General features: G+C 35.1%; 1 protein-coding gene across 2 annotated transcripts in view; it reads right to left on the bottom strand.

Moving 5' to 3' along the window:
• Window positions 1-15,017, bottom strand: part of DENND1B (DENN domain containing 1B) — a 287,318-nt gene that overhangs the window by 114,402 nt on the left and 157,899 nt on the right. The gene's annotated exons all lie outside the window — the stretch shown is intronic.

Below are 15,017 nucleotides of genomic sequence, written 5' to 3'. Positions count from 1 at the left end.
GCAAATATCAATTCGCACAAGACATTGAAGTGGATATTTCCAGAGAAGGTAGAAACATACTGAAGAAAAGCCTCCACATTCACCCAGTAGCATGTAATTTTAAAAATTGAGAAGAGACTCTAATAGAATATTCTCAGTAAAGAAGATAACAAAGTTCCAAGTAAAGACAAATTAAGAAAACATAAATTCACTAGAAAATTAAACATTTATATAGCAGAACCTCCATAGCTGACCACCTTCTTTTATTGACCTGAAGTTGAACTATTTTTCACAGACCAGATATGCACCACATATATGTATTGGTACAGCAGGCTTAGTTCCTTATGTTGACCAGTGTGTTATAGTCACTTGGGTGGTCAACTTGCAGAGGTTCTGCTCACTATAAATAAATTATAACAAGTAAGTATATTATAGACACAAAGTTAGGGCTCTGCCACCAACAAGCTGTATAACCTCTAACATACCTGCTAATAACCAGGTCTCAGTATCTTAAACTTTCAATAAGAACTCTATGCCAGATGATCTGTAAACATTGTCTCCCATAGAGCAAATATTCTTTCTTCTTAAATCAGATCAATTCTAACTTTCTATATTCTTAGTACTTTTTTCCACTCAGGTGGCTAACAAAATATTTTAACCAGACTATAATGTAGATCTACCTTCAAAATATATCTAAAGATCATCTCTAAACACTTTCAAGCACACTAGGTAACTATGCAAGCAACTGAAAATGTAATAATTTATTTGTTTACTTCAACAAAATCTTGAGTGCCTGCTACGGGTTATCATTAATCCCTACTAGGCAACAAGGACACAGCAATAAACAGGACTAAGTCCCTGTTTTCTTGGAGCTTACATGTTAGCAGGGAAGGTAAATAGTAACCAAGTAAAATATATATTATATTTTAGAGAGAGAAATTCTATGAAGAAATCTAAAACAGGATAAGTGGCTAAAGAGTGATGAAAGGGCTATTTTAGACGTAAGGACTATAGAAGAACTCTAACATAGTGACTGGGACCCAACTGGAAAGAACAAATTTGCAGATTTGGGGGAAAGAGCATTCAAAAGTCCTGAAATGGAACACACTTGTTATTGTCACAGAGAAATGGGGAGGCTAGTGAGATCAGATTGGAGGAAGTGGGAGAATAGTATGAGATAAGGTCAGAAGGGAAGGGAAGCAGGGTCAACAATGTAGAACCTCTGGGAAAAGAAAAAGACTCAAAATTTTATTCTGGATAAGATATTTCTATCCTTTTGAAGAGACTACTAACTGTCACAACAAATTATTTACGTGGAACATTCTGAGAATTATGCAAATTGAGGGAAAACAAACTAAATATTTTAGAAGTTTGGTTTGCAGCATAAAATATTACAAAGGAATGAGATCAATTTAATGATCCAAGTAGGAAAAAGATCTTATTATTTTAAAGTTATCTATTATATATTGAATCTTTAAGCTTACAGAGTAATGACACACATCACATAGTCTTTTGGGGGGCTAGAATTATACAAGATCATATGTCTGGTCAGTGAGTCCACACTGCTTTTCTAATATTGTCAGCTGCTTCTTTACTATCACAGTTGTTCTTTGTGAAAGCAAGCAAAAGGGTGAGGGAAATAGTCTGTGTTGCAATTAAAACATATCTCTGGTATTATACCCTGAAACTGAAGGAAAATACACTGTTATAATTTTCCAAGAAAAATAAATTTACCAAATAAAGGTTTAAGAAAAAATTCCTTATTTTTAATAATATTCAGTGGCATATGAATATTAGAAGTGCACACATATTTTCATGCAGCATACTCAATATATGTAACTGATACAGTTCTGTAAGATTGACTGATAAAAAATTTTTAAAAATGAGAATATTTATTTCCTAAAGACTCCAATTAGAACATAAGTATATATGGGTACCATATGAAGAGACAAGAACTGGAGCCTATAAAATCAGGCAGAGAAATCTAACAAGAAAGGTCAGCAACAGTGAACTGGTCACAGAATAAAAGCAGTTGAAACGTCCAGTCCCAGGCTACCATTATGGATACAGACAACTGCCACCAACGATAACAACAACAGTCAACATTTATACAATGCCTACCATGTGCCAGGCACTATTATAAGTACTTGAAGTATTCAGATATAATCCTCACAACAAACTTCTGAAGTAGGTACTGGTATCATTATTCCCATTTTAACAGGACACTGAGGCAAAATGAAACCAACTGCCCATCTAACACAGCTTGTACACAGCAAAATCAGGATATGAACCAAAGCAAGCTGGATCCAGAGAACAGTAAACACTATATTAAACTGCCTTTGTAGACAAAGATTTAAAATTCCCATCATTATGAGGCTTTTACTGACATCTGTTGACTGAAAATACTGGGGTTTTGTTACTAATTATATAACAGAAAATGCATCTTTGGATTGAACAGTCAAATAAACAAGAGCACTTGACCTTTGTATGAAAATGTAGGGACCTATGATAGAGAAACGATTTACATAACTTTTCTCAGGGGTTACAGTTTGCAACTTTAGCAGTAAATTAATAGAATAGTGTCTCAGAAAATGTCAAAAGGGTAAGATCTTTGATAAAAGTTAAACAAGTTATCATCCGAAACTAAATTTGCAAGTACACTTTTGTAACCAAACCAAAGTTGTCCTGCTTTGTAATATGAAATCTGATTTATTCCTGTTCTTATTTCATGGAAATAAGCCTATTAATAAAATTAAGCAATAAGTATGTATTTTGAGGGGGAAAACCCCCACACTTATCAGATTCTTATGTACACAGCGGAAAAATGATCTATCTAATATAACCACCATATTGAAAAATAGCACAATTCTCACTAGCATTTCTTACTGGTAAAAATATCATACTGATACATCACTACTCCCATTATTATAGTTCCTGTATTACCTAGCCAGATTATATCTCATTTTTATATAGGAATCCTACTCACTTCAACTTGCATTCTATAGTTACTGAGGGGCAGATTTATATTTAAGAAACAAATATTAAAGATTTCATTTGATTTTTAACTGAATTAATACTTAATTTAGAAATTTAAGTACTATAAACAACTAATGCAAATTTACAAAATAAGCCACAACAAATAGAAATGTAATAAATTCCTCACAAAATTTTAAAACTTCAATATGGAAACCAGGGCGGCGCCTATGGCTCAAAGGAGTAGGGCACCGGCCCCATATTCCGGAGATGGCGGGTTCAAACCCAGCCCCAGCCTTAAACTACAAAACAAAAGAAAAACAAAAAAAAACAAAACCAAAAAACTTTAGTGGAAACCATAAAGAGAACATTGGCTTAAACACATTTAATTTATATTTAGAAGTTTAGGCCAAAAAAGTAGCAGCAAGATATTTGTAAAGTTCAAAATTATCTCAACTATAAAAAATCGCCTAACTTGAAGAAAACTCTAATAATCAAATTAAGTAATGGTTATAGGAGAATGTTTGGAGAAATCACAATTTTACATAATGAAAAGGGCAGTATCTGGTTGTTAAATTGTTCTTCTTTTTAAAAAAACTTATTTTTGAGGAGCAGAAAATACAGAGATTTCTCACATTCCTCCTTCCCCACACATGAATCCATAGCCTCATTATCAATATTCTCCCACCCAGAGTAGCAAATTGTTACAAATGATGAACAGACATTGACTTATCATTACCACCCAACTCAACAGTTTATAGTAAGATTCATTCTTGGTGTTGTATATTCCATGAGTATGGACAAATTCTGTAATGACACATGTCCAGCCATTATAATATCATAATAAATACTTAAGCATGAATCTAACAAAGTATGCATAAGATCTAATGAGGATAACTACAAAATTCTGATAAAAGAAATTAAATTAGAACTAAAGAAATAGAAAGAGATTCCCTGTTCACAGATAAGCAGATTCAATATTGTCAAGATGCCAGTTCTTTTCAACTTGATCTACAGATTAAAATCCCAGCAAGTTATTTTGTGGGTAACAATAAGTTGAATAGAGGCAGTTTATATAGAGAGGTAGAAGAATTTTGAATAAGAACAAAGTTGAACGACTGACATTATCTCGCTTCAAAATTTATAATAAAGCTACCGTAATCAAGACAGTGTTATCTTTGTAAGACAACAAATACATCAATGGAACAGAATATAGAGCCCAGAAATATAGTCATATCTTCTGATTCTGACAAAGAAGCAAAGCAATACAGTGAAAAAAAAAACAAAAAAGGTAGTTTTTTCCAATAAATGGTGCTACAATAATAGGATGTCCACACGCCAAAAAAATGAATCTAGATATACAACTTATATCCTTCACAAAAATTTACTCAAAACAAATCACAGACCTTAATATGAAATTCAAAACTATAAAACGCCTAGATGATAACAGAAGATAAAATCTAGATGACCTAGGGTTCGGTGACAACTTTTTAGATAGGACTTCAAAGGCATGACCATGAAAGAAAGAATTGATAAGCTGGACTTCATCTGAATTTAAAATTTCTGTTCTGTGAAAAACATTGTCAAGAGACTACAACAAGAAGTCACAGATTAAGAGAAAATATTTTCAAAATGTATAGGTAAATAAAGGACTATTATCAAAAAAATATACCAAAAAACCTCTTAAAATTCAATAATAAAAACACAAGCAACCCAATTAAAAAATGGGCCAACTTGGCTCGGGGCCTGTGGCTCAAGCAGCTAAGGCGCCAGCCACATACACGCGAGCTGGCGGGGTCAAATCCAGCCTGGGCCCGCCAAACAACAATGATGGCTGCAAGCAAAAAAACAGCCAGGCGTCGTGGCAGGCACCTGTAGTCCCAGCTACTTGGGAGGCGGAGGCAGGAGAATCGCTTGAGCCCTGGAGCTGGAGGTTGCTGTGAGCTGTGACACCATAGCACTCTATCCAGGGCGACAGCTTGAGGCTCTGTCTCAAAAAACAAACAAACAAACAAACAAAAAAATGGGCCAAGTAACAGACACCTCACCAAAGAAAATGTAAAGATAAAAAATAAGCATAAGAAAAGATCCTCTATATTATATTTCATAAGGGAAATGCAAATTAAAACAACGATTTACCATTTCATGCCTATTAGAATAGCCAAAGTTGGCTCTGCACCTGTAGCACAATGGTTACGGCGCCAGCCACATACACAGAGGCTAGCAGGTTTGAACCCAGCCTGGGCCACCTAAAAAACAATGATAACTGCCAACAAAAAATAGCCAGGCATTGTGGTGGTGCCTGTAGTCCCAGCTAGTTGGGAGGCTGAGGCAAGAGAATCACTTAAGCCCAAGAGTTTAAGGTTACTGTGAGCTGTGACGCCACAGCACTCTTCCAGCTTGAGACTCTGTATCAAAAAAAAAAGCCAAAGTCCAAAATCCTGGCAACACCGTTGCTTTAACGCCACCTGGTGTTTGGGGCAGCATATGCCACTGAATCAACAGGCAAGATAAAAAAGAGGAGCTCAATCTACTGACTGAACTGATAAATCTCAACAACCAAAGGGAAACTGGGTTGCTTCTACACAGCAGAGGCAAGAAGAAATGTGTCTGAAACCAGGGGATTATCTGTGCTACCTCTTGGTATTTCATGCCTAAGGCAACAGTTAATAGAAAACTACAACAACCAGGAAAAAAAAAAAATCAGAGACCCTTCTGGGATGAAAGTTTTTATCATTATGCCAAGTGAAAATCCTGCCCAAATGAGATTTTTGCTGAGGGTAAGAGAGATATGGAACAGGTAATAGAAGGAAACCATAAATATCAATTGTGCCCTCGGGACCAACTACCAAAACAAGGCCTGTGCTGGGGTAAAGGGTGAGGATATCTCTAAAGAAGAGCTTTATCTGATTCGGCAGAAATATAGATTTGTTTTGTCATATGGAGTTTTAATGTATGCAGAGGTACAGATAGAAGCTGAATATCCAAAGGAATAAATTCGTTGCCTCTCAGCTCCAAATTCATCCCTCATTGCCTGTTCTGAGAAAATGGATCTAGATCTTTTAGCAGCTGGCATGATGTTAAGCTTTCTCAGGAGAAAGGGTACTTAATGGAAATTGCTTCCTGGTTCAACTGTGCTCACTCTGCCAGCTCCTGCAAAGTGACAGGTTGTCAAAGCCTAGATCCTGCTGCACATGCCACTCCCCCTGAGCCCATTTCCTGTAGTGCAGGTGGCCACCAGGTTCCTGCAGAATGGGCAGTTTCTGTAGCACCTAGATCCTGCATGTACCAGCAGCCAAAGGTTTCTCCCAGCACACCCCTACCTTGAGCAATTTTACAGAAGAGTGCCTCTGGCTCTTGAAGCACATGGAGCCTTTCTAGTGCCCTGTCCCTGCTACACAGGAGGCTTCCCCTGAACCTGATCACCACAGCGCACAATTTCTAGCAGTACCATGTGGCCAACAGCTTCCCTTAATAATTTTCTTAAAAGAGTGCCTCCAGTAAGATGGCCACAGGGAACAGGTTCACTCTATGTGGCTTCACAGCAATCTCTGTGAACAGCTTCCCCAGTACTCCTCAAGTAGTTTTTCAGCAAGTTCCAAGGAATGGCATCTCTCTACGGGTTGCTCTCATGAGCACCCCAAATGGCAGATTTCCAGAAGAATCGGCTAGTGTAGCACAAAAGCAACATCTCTGCCATCTAACAAACCAGGGATGATCCTCTCCACCAGCGGCTGAATCTCAAGCCCATGTGGGACTTCTTCCTTGCTTGCTCTACATCAGCCCAAGGTGAATGACTGCTATTCCTATATTCTTTAGAATTCTCTGCACTCCTTACTGGTCATTCCTTGTTACTCCAATCCTATGTTATAATTTTATTTTGTTGTTGTTTACTCTTTTTTGTCAGATTAATATATGGGCACAAATGATTAAGTTACGTTGTTTGTGTTTGTTAGGTAAAGTCCAAGTTGTAGTTGAGCCCTTCACCCAGGAGGTGTGCCATATACTCCTACATATACCTGTGCACTGTACCCATTAGGTGACAACTTACCAAACCTCTTCCCTTCTCCCCGCTCTTCTCCCTTCTTCCCTACTTGAATTAAATTGTGTTTTTTTCCTGTGTGGGCATGTAGTTGTTCATCTACTAATTTCATTTTAGTGCACAGGATGGTTTTTCCATTCTTCTGATACTTTTCTTAGGAGGATGTTCTCCAAATCCATCCAGGTAAATACATAAGATGTAAAGTCTCCCTTTCTGAATAGTATTCCACGGCAATGATATACCATAGTTTTTTTTTATTTATTTATCGTGAGTTGATAGGTACTTGGGTTGTTTCCACATTTGGGCGATTATATATTAACTGATAAATATTCTAGTGTAAATGTCCAAGTGGTTATAGTTTTAAATTCTTCATATTAAACTTGTATGGTTCAAATTACAATGTAGTTTTATAGTTGGACCAAGACTGATACAGAGGCTGTGACTTCATCATCTTACCTGTAGAATTCTTCCTGGTATGAGTTAAATATTCCATAAGAGGAAAAATTCAATGAATGAACAAATTAAAGTAGTAAATTTTCTACTTAGGCCTATGTGAAGAATGAAAGATACCAAATTCCTGTATATACTAAACAAAGGTTGTTATTGTGACGAAACTTCATGGAACAAAAAAGAGTTCAATCTAAGAACTTTTTACTCCAGGCGTTACAATTTTTGCATATATGTTTTTAATTATTAAAATTTTCAAGTAGAAAAGAAAATTTTCAAGTAGAAAACTGCTAAACACAAATTACAAATTTTTTTAAGACAATACCTAACAGAAATTACCCTCTAGCATTTAAATTTCAAAATTAAAAAATAAAAAACTTTAACTAGCATTATTGTTCAAAGAGACAAGTATCAAAATGACAATCAGAGACATATTTATACTTGTCAAAATACACCTTTTTAGTATTTTCAGTATTAGATGAACACCTCATATTTTACATCATAATAAAAGTTTTTATTTTACGAACTTTTCTCTGTAATACAATCTAAATGATTATGTTTATTCTTAAATACACACACAGAGATACACATAAAACCCATGGTTTTTAGCTTTTAAAAAGATTAATATCTAATAAAGGAGCTCGACAAATTCACTAATAATTGCAATTTACAAAAGGAATATTCTAAGTGCCATGGTAGTTCAAAGATGAAAGATGTTATAGAAGTTACACATAAAAACTAGGCTTCTGAAAAGCAAACCAGATTTTGAAAAACATTCGGAGGCTTGGAGGTAGAATATTAAAAACACATTTGAAGAAGAGCAAAAAGCACAGTTTCATGCATTCACTTGCAAAATTATTGTTAAAAGTTTACTGTGTATATACATCATTATTGTCCTAAGAGGTAAATGCATTGTCATGACTGAATCAGATAAAAAACCACCCAAAGAAGTTTATTGTTGAGAGATCTGAATAGACTATAACTAAGGGAAAACTTCAGGAAGAAAAGTTTGGGATCAGATAACAAATAGTTTTTACTAGATTTAGCAGTTTTATAGTCAATGAGTCATCAATAGTTGTTTTTAATTCTGAAGGATTAACTGTACGTAGAATAAACCTAAAGGACGAAAAAAATGGAAGGTCCAAACAAAAGATAACTGTTAGGCCTAAAAGTGGTATTCAAAATGAAAAATAATGAGGGATAATCAACTAGACTTGGCAAAGACAAGGAAAAAGTCACTTCAGTGTGGGTGATTAGAGTAAGAAACTGAAGCTCCTCAAGGTAAGGAATACTATATAGGGACAGGGGCACAGTTAGAAATGAATTTGGTCTCATAAGGCAGTCATTGTAAAAGACAAAATTGCATAAAAGTTCAAAACACATACTTTGGAGTCAGGTAGAACTGAGTAAGTCACTTACTAATTCTACAGTCTTGGGCAATTTATCTCCCTCTAGGTTTCAAAATTCACATTTTTATCTGTCTATTGTGAATAAGAATTGTACATACTATATAGTGAATTAAATTAGTTTAAATAAATTGTTCAAAAAGGTACATTATAATATATACTGGGTAAAATTATATATTACCATCATCATCATTATTTTATCTAAATGAAGATAACATGAGCATTCAGTATATAAAATCTAAAAATAATATTTGCAGGAAGTGATAACCACCTGAACTAAGAGAGTGGGCAGGTGAAATGCAGAACAGGAATCAGAAAAGAAGTACTATGGAGGTAGAGGCTATAGGATTCAGGTGAAGAAGATAAGAAGGAAGGGCATTCCCCAAATTAGCCCTACATAATAGAAGAAGGAAATTATGGGAAAGAAGATATGTTCTGTTTTGGAAATACTGAATAAATAATGAGTTAAACTGTAGCACAAAACCCAAGGAAGCTCATCACGAGAGAAAAAATTGCCTAACAGCAAAATTAAAAAAAAAAAAAATTGTAGCACGTACAAACATATACTAGTAAATATATCAGGTACATTTAAAAATAAATACACGCCCCCCTCAACAGTGTTTTCACTAAAGAAACATGAATAATACATATTTTTCCTACTTTTAATTTGATAATCACTACCACCACAAAATCATCATTTTCCTATATAAAAAATACTTCAGTTAACACTGAAAGGTATAGGGAAAAGAAAAAAGAAAAAAAAAAACTACAATAAACTGAAATCATCCAAAGTCATTTTTATGGATATCAGTTATAGCAACAAAGCTTACAGAATCTAGAGGAGTCACAATTTAATGTACTCCTTAGACCAGTAGTTCTCAACCTTCCTAAAGCCTCCTAATGCTGCAACCCTTTAATACAGAGTTCCTCATGTTGTGGTGACCCCCAACCATAAAATTATTTTCATTGCTACTTCATAATGGTAATTGTGCTACTGTTATGAATCGTAATGTGAACATCTGATATGCAGGAAGTATTTTCATTGTTACAAAGGGGTCACGACCACAGGTTGAGAACCACTGCCTTGGACAATCCCATAATTGTTACAGTAAAAATTTGGCTTCATGAATTCAAAGCCAGTTGTTAACTTTTAGAAGACAAATGCGCTAAATTATGAGGCAGAAATTATTTTCATGAAAAGAGAGCTATTAGCACCATGAGAGTTCAAAGATAAAAGCGCTTCTAGTTGTCCTGTGGTAGAAATCCCCTCCAACTAACCTCCACACATCCCTTCCCAATGTGTTTCACCATGACCTCAACAGTCCCATTTCTACACTACAGCCATGCCCACATTGCACTAAATGAAAAGACAATTTTTAGAATAGCAGTATATATGTCAAATAAGACACTGATAAATATAATTATCTACAATTTCAGTTGACATAATTGGTAACTATGAGTTGTAATAAGAATTAAGAATCTAAAAATTGTTCTTAGACTGTCTCTTCCTGAGAGGTCCTGATAACAATTTTTAACTACACCACTCTACTGCTGCTTTAAAAACACAAGGGGCATGAAGAAAATGCCATGAAGGCTATGTTAACCAGTTCGGTGAAAATATTTCAGACTGTATATGGAACCAGCACATTGTACCTCATGATTGCATTATTATACACATATATGATTTAATAATAAACACACACACACACACACACACAAGGGGCAAAAATGCACTTCAATAACTTTAACTAGGAAGAAGGCCCAGGTAATCTTTGTTCTCTCACAGACTGTTCAATTCTTAATCTCCAGAAAGATTCTCTGTGCCTCAGCTTTCAGATTAAACGCTGATACATGTGGCACCATTAAGAGACAAATCAACAATGTGTACAATCTAGATAAAGAGGTTAAAATCTTCTGGACTCCCTCTTTCAGTCTGACAAACCCTGTAAAATCTACATTTTAGTAGCTAATGTTCCAGAGATCACAAGATTTCTTTTCGCATATGCCCTTGATGGAATTAATGAGAGGAGTGAAAAGCATATGCTTAAATGCCTGGGGGCAATTATAACAAAGGAAGAAATTACCGTTTATTAACATAATTCCAACACTCCCAGCATATTGCTTGCTCTAAATATTCCTAAAATAACATGCACTACACAATCAAATCCCTGTAACTAAAGTGCTTATAGGCTTTCAGAAGGTTATATTTACCAACTAAATATTGGTCAAAACAATAACTAACATTTAGACATCTGCTTGCAAGAGAAGCATCCTTTTCAACCTGCTTCTATAGGCCACAAAGATACACTCTAGTTAACATATTACTGACAGAATGATGAGAAAGCTCCTGTCAGATGCTGGCCAGCCGAGTGTTTGAGACAAAATGCACAGCCCCAGCTGACTAGTTAGAGAAAGTCTGGTGAAGTACAATCATAGAGGCATATGACAAGTCTTCATGCCTGACTGATTTGAGAACCAATGACATGGCTTTAAACAGCAATCCTCCCAACCTATGGTCACAAAACAGCAATAAGTCAACTGATACACCCTTGTAATAACATGATTTATTCCTTTGCTTTGAATTCATGAGACACTGATATGATGTTCTGCTTGTCTACCAAGACTCACTTGGGGCTTGAACATCTAGGGCCTGCCTACAGCATGCATAAAATCAATGTTCTCGTTCAGTTTGACTAGAAACCTTTCCATGTGTTCTTGATAATGTATGTGTATAAGTCAACAGAATAAAAGCAAAAATGACTATGTTCTAATTCCTTAATCTCAAACATGCAAAAACACAGTAGTAGGTTCTAACACAATAGCACATTTTAAAATATGAAGGGGAACCCAATAAAATTTTAAAATACAATAATATTCTAGATATATTTACTTATGTATAAAACTAAATTTATTTTAAAGTTTATCTCTTTTTTTTTCTTTTGGAGACAGAGTCTCACTTTGTCGCTCTTTGGTAGAGTGCTATGGCATCACAGCTCACAGCAACCTCCAGCTCTTGGGCTTAGGCAATCCTCTTGCCTCAGCCTCCCGAGTAGCTGGGACTATAGGCGACCGCCATAACACCGGCTATTTTTTGGTTGCAATTTGGCCAGGGCCGAGTTTGAACCCGCCACCCTCAGTATATGGGGCTGGCGCCCTACCCACTGAGCCACAGGCACCACCCTAAAGTTTATCTTTACAAAAGTACAAGTTATAATTTTTGGCTACAAACAGTACCTCATAAAGAAACTCTCAACCTAGCTGATTTGCTACCAGAGTCTGACCACTAAAACCTGCAGCAAGCTGTCAGGTTGACAAGGATGATTCTATTATAACCATGAAAGCATCATGATTGTCAGAGAGTAAATAACTGAGACAAACACAATTCAAGCATTATGACTGTCAAGACACCTTAACTTACATGTGGTCTCCCAATAAATAAAATTTTTGCTGCGTACTTTAAAAGTGAAAAATGTGTAAAACACAATTCCTCACATTAATAGTAAATACATTATTGGCTCTATGGTACATAAGAATGCAAAAAGCTTATGATCAACTATTTTATTTATTTATTTATTTATTTATTTAGTAGTTTTTGTCTGGGGCTGGGTTTGAACCCACCACCTCCGGTATATGGGGCCGGTGCCCTACTCCTTTGAGCCACAGACTCTGCCCTATGATCAACTATTCTTTCCTTTGATGTTTCAGAGATTTCATTAAAGCCCTCTTAAGCAGTTTATTTCTAATTTATGTGAGAATAATAATCCTTGATCTTAAATGTTACTATGCATAGAATTGGGGGGTTATTTCATTACCCTTCAATTGAAAAAAATAGAATTTTGAGATTTTGAACTATAATATTAATATTCTTACTTTTCTCCAAAATTGAAAATATATTTTTCAGCATGTAAAGCCATACACATTTAAAGGAGTGTGGAGAAATGATGTAGTAATTTCCAGGAACAGGTATTAGTCAGTGATACAAGTAGTTATTTCTTTCTTCTTATACATCTCAAAGAGATGCTGAGAAATTCAGTCTGAATCCTTTTGTATTTTTATGTATTTCATTTTCTGCTACCTTTAACTCAGCATTAAATTAAAACCATTCTTCCTCTTTCCCCTCCTGAGGTTCCTCCTCATTTTTAAACATGTTTTCTTCAAGATTAAAAAGTATAACTGAGATAACGCCGGAAAGGCTATGTTAACCACTGTGATAAAAATGTGTCCAATGGTTTATGAAGTGAGTGTATGATGCCCCATAATCATATCATTGTATACAGTTATGATTTAATAAAAAAAAAAAGAAAAACAAAAAAAAAAAAAAAAACAAGATTAAAAAGTATATTTCTATATGAATGTTGTTCTCAAGATTAAAAAAATTGTACAAACTGTCTTGCAGCCCAAGGAACTAATTCATTATCAGGATTAACTTATACGTAACAAATATTGATTAGGCATACACTATATGCCACACACTTAGGGAGGAAGAATTCAGTAAGCAAAGTCAAGCCCAAGCTCTCTTGGTCCTTATATCCAACTGGATGAGACAGATAATAAACAAATGAACCAATACCTAGCTATTACATCATATGGCTATGCATACGTAGGGTAATGGATAGTGAGTGTGGGTGCAGGGTAGAGGGGGAGGTATAGGTTCTGTTTTACATAAAAGCTGGTGATAGAGGGAAGGTTGCTCTAATGAGGTAGTATTTGAACAGAGATCTGAAGGAAGTGAGGGAGTGAGCTATGTGAATGAAGTATACATAATCTGCCCTATTTATGAAAACATTAGAAATAAATCTAAGACCAAAAAATAGCCAGGCGTTGTGGCAGGCACCTGTAGTCCCAACTACTCGGGAGGCTGAGGCAAGAGAATCGCTTAAGCCCAGGAGTTGGAGGTTGCTGTGAGCTGTGTGATGCCACGGCACTCTACCAAGGGCCATAAAGTGAGATTCTGTCTCTACAAAAAAAAAAAAAAAAAAAAAAGAAAGAAAGAAATCTAAGTATATCCCTTTGAAAAACACTGAAGTTTTTGTTTTAATTTACATCTACTTCTTAACGGCTAGGTAGCCTCTCTTTGACTCAGTTGTTTCATGTGTAAAGTAGAACTATTAATAATCTTGATATAGGGTTGCTATAAAGATCAAGGAAACACATACATAGTATATATGAAGTACTTAGAACTGTATCTGCACAGAATAAATGTTTAATGGTTATTAGGTATAACTTTTTAAAAGTCTAGATCTGCAGTTTAGAGTAAAAATTAATATGACTATCCTTTATATTTGACTTAAAAAACAAACTGTTATCATAATGGCTTGGTATCATTCAGGGAGTTGTTTCCTGTGCTCAAGGTCAACTTAAGATCAATTGTTTATGACAGTTCATGAAAACTTGATGGTGATGGCCCCTCTAAGTTACCAGCTCTGTTTTGTTCACTCTCTGGGGCAGCTGAGCTGATAAAAAGAAACATAATTCAAGTTCACTTTCATGATCTTCTTCCCCTTCTTATGAGGGGGAGCTGCTTTACTTGAATCTATCTTTAATAATTCTTTTATATATACAGTATATAAAAATATATCTGCTATAAATTCTATGCATAGTAACATTTAAGGTCAAGGACTGCTGCCCTAACATAAATTAGAAATAAACTATTTAAGAGGAATTTAATGAAATCTCTGAAACATCAAAGGAAAGAATAGCTGCTTCTAAGCTTTTTACATTCTTATATGTTTTATATACCATAGTGACTAAAACATACTTGCTGTTAACGTAAGAAAGAAACTATGTTTTATACATCTTTCATTTTTAAAGTACCCACTTAAAATGTAAATTACTGGAAAAACACATATAAGTTAAAGTGTCTTAACATTCATAATGCTAGAATTTTGTTTGCTCAGTTATTTTCTCTTTGACAATCACAATTTTTCATGATTATAACAGAATCGTACTTGTTAACCTTACAAGCTTGCTGCAAGTGTGAATCAGGAGTCCCAGTTTCTTACAACCTGTCTCCAACAAGCTCTTTGGCCATGGAGAAGCTATTTAATGTCTCTAAAAATGTCTTTCTTACTGTTAAATACTAAACAGATATCCTTGAGAAATCCTAAACTCTTTCTACTCTAAAATGCTAAAATATTATGAAATGTGTTTATTTCTACTATTGGAAAATA

The sequence above is a fragment of the Nycticebus coucang genome, chromosome 10 (assembly GCF_027406575.1).
Source record: "Nycticebus coucang isolate mNycCou1 chromosome 10, mNycCou1.pri, whole genome shotgun sequence".
Taxonomy (NCBI): Eukaryota; Metazoa; Chordata; class Mammalia; order Primates; family Lorisidae; genus Nycticebus; species Nycticebus coucang.
The sequence above is the reverse complement of the archived record's forward strand: the minus strand, read 5'-3'. Positions and strand labels throughout refer to the sequence as shown.